The sequence below is a fragment of the Triticum urartu genome, unplaced genomic scaffold (assembly GCF_056163025.1).
Source record: "Triticum urartu cultivar PI428250 unplaced genomic scaffold, HENAU_Tu73 scaffold2, whole genome shotgun sequence".
In the NCBI taxonomy this organism is placed as follows: Eukaryota; Viridiplantae; Streptophyta; class Magnoliopsida; order Poales; family Poaceae; genus Triticum; species Triticum urartu.
The window spans coordinates 5,378,228-5,381,284 of NW_028260368.1; the positions used below are offsets into that span (position 1 = coordinate 5,378,228).

Consider the following 3,057-nt stretch of genomic DNA (forward strand, 5'->3'; position numbering starts at 1 on the left):
AAACAAAGTCATAGGCACGTAAGTTCAGAGCCAAGCCAACTACGCCAATAGCACTCATCCATAAACCGGTGACGGGTACAAATAGCATAAAGAAATGTAACCAACGTTTATTGGAAAAAGCAACACCAAAGATTTGGGACCAAAAGCGGTTAGCAGTGACCATTGAATAAGTTTCTTCAGCTTGAGTTGGGTTAAAAGCACGGAAGGTATTTGCACCATCACCGTCCTCAAATAGAGTGTTTTCTACGGTCGCTCCATGAATAGCGCATAGCAGAGCCGCACCTAATACTCCGGCAACTCCCATCATATGAAATGGGTTCAACGTCCAATTATGAAATCCTTGGAAGAAAAGGATGAATCGAAATATCGCTGCTACGCCAAAACTCGGCGCAAAGAACCAACCAGATTGCCCCAGTGGATAAATAAGGAATACAGAAACAAAAACAGCAATTGGACCAGAGAATGAGATTGCATTATAAGGCCGCAATTGAACAGACCGAGCAAGTTCAAATTGGCGTAACATGAAACCTATTAGTGCAAAAGCCCCGTGGAGAGCTACAAAAGTCCATAGACCGCCTAATTGACACCAACGAGTAAAATCTCCTTGTGCTTCGGGCCCCCATAGTAGCAACAAAGAGTGTGCTAAACTATTGGCAGGGGTAGAAACTGCTGCGGTTAAGAAATTACAACCTTCCAAATAGGAACTAGCCAATCCATGGGTATACCAAGAAGTTACAAAAGTTGTCCCTGTAAACCAACCCCCTAAAGCGAAATAAGCACAAGGAAAGAGCAATAGGCCAGACCATCCTACAAAAACGAAACGGTCCCTTCGTAACCAGTCATCCATAGTATCAAATAGATCATTTTCTTCTTTAGGAATTCTACCAAGGGCTATAGTCATAGTGATCCTCCTATTCAATTACTTCAACCATTTCCGAGCACCTCATATCACTTTCCAAGGCATATGATAGTTTTATTATCTGTGGACGATTTCTTTCTCGTTCAATGCCCTTTTTCAATGGTCTCGAAGAGAGAAATTTCCCATTTTTATCTATGGAGTCACAGTCACAACCGAGGTCGTGGTAAATCCATGAATTTGATTCGATTTGTTTTTCTTATACTATTTATTTGTTTTTCTTATACTATAGAAATAGAAATAAATTGTTTTTCTTATACTATAGAAAGAAATAAACCTTTGAATTCAGCATTATTCCAAGACTCCTATTTCAAAGTCTATCTTTTAAGGGAAAAATGCAAATAAAAGTAACCCTTCTTTTCCCATTCCCTCTCTATTGCATGGGTGGAAGAACTAAAATAATAGAGGATTCTGAAAAAAAAAAATGGACCTTCGAAATCCAATTTTATGTGTAGCGCAAAGGAGTTGCGATTTCTTCTTATTCCTATAGAACATCTAGTAACAAGAATATGAAATCGTAAATAGCGAAAAATTCTTGTCTTGCGCGGTCTAAGTCTAAGGAAATAAAAAAAATTCGCTTATACAATTTCATCTACATCGAATTTATATATCAGAATAGCGGATAGAGGCATCATTAAAGGAGTCAGGTCTACTTACTTTATGCTTCTTTCCAATTTTATGGTGGATTTGATAAGAACCCTTTTTGCTTTCTTGATAAATAATCGACAAAAAAAGCGTTTTTTTTATATAACCTGCTTGTTTTATTATAATTATAACAAGTCCTATATGGAAATGCCCGCTAAAGAGAAAATCTATTTGATTGTCTCTCGGCCAATATCGATTTTTAGAAAGAAAAAACAAGAATTTTCTTCTTTTTTTATTAACATTAAGAAAAAAGAATATAATTAAAATGGAATTGGCAATATAATTTTTATAGACTTTTGAAAGAAAAAAAAGGGGTTTTTTGCAACCGTTATTTCTTATTTCTTGCCTATATCATATCACGGAAACCTTTCGCTTTGGAACGTGGAGAGATGGCTGAGTGGACTAAAGCGGCGGATTGCTAATCCGTTGTACAATTTTTTTGTACCGAGGGTTCGAATCCCTCTCTTTCCGCTCCCTTGGATCATTTGGGACTTTCGAATTGGAAAGAATTCTGACCCCCGGATTTTCTCATAGATAAATGTACGAAACAAATCCAATAAGAAAAAAAAAAACTGAATTTTTACTCCTCGCGTCCAGGATTCCGTCCTGGGTCATTAGATAAGAATCCAAAGATAAAGAGTGAAACAAAGAATATCACTACTGTATAAACAAAAAGTTTGAGAGTAAGCATTACATAATCTCCAAGATTTTTTTTTAAGGAATAGATTACCAGTTTTTCCTTACCACACGGATCCACTAGGATGGTTTTTTTTTATACCTAAAAATGCAAAAAAGAATTCTTGAAAAAAATTGCAAGAATTCTTTTATAATAAGCACTCTTATCAATAGCAAAAATAGGGTTAGGTGGTTAGGTATTGTGTAGGTACCTTTAGGTACCTGCTCAACCTAGGTGCAGGGGAGTAGAAAGGCTGATCCAAATTTATTGCTGTAGCTACCCATTCAATGTAGAAGAATTTAAATTTTAGAATCGAAGGTTCATAATATAAAAATATAAAACTTCTCGGCTTTTACCCATTTTAAAATTTTTTTGGAATGAACACATCATTCAATTTGGCATACAGAGTACTAAAGATTTCATCGAAAACTTACAGCAGCTTGCCAAACAAAGGCTAATAGAAAAAAGAATAGAGGTATAACAGGCATAATATCCACGATTGGATTGAAAATAGCATAAGCTTCGGGTAATTTGGCAAAGAAAAAACTAGTAGGATAAAGAACAGAATTAAAACAGATACAGGTTAAACTAAGTATATTAGGCATAACAAGCATTTCATTCTTGTAGAGTAAATAATTGGATTTTTCTTGAGTTATTTTTTTAAGGGAAAGAAGGAAAAGGCAGATTCAAAATCTTTTTTCTTCGGACTTTCCCAAACACAAAATACCTCCTTGTATTCGCACTCTCAAATGAGAGTGGAATAAATTCGACTTTCATATAATATCTTAATAGAATTCCATGTAATGATCAATGCATTTTT

General features: G+C 35.3%; 1 non-coding gene across 1 annotated transcript; it reads left to right on the top strand.

Annotated features, from left to right (window-relative positions):
- Positions 1-1,944: 1,944 nt before the first annotated feature.
- On the top strand, positions 1,945-2,032 carry TRNAS-GCU (transfer RNA serine (anticodon GCU)). The gene has a single exon. It is a non-coding gene; the product is annotated as a tRNA-Ser (tRNA).
- Positions 2,033-3,057: the final 1,025 nt, after the last annotated feature.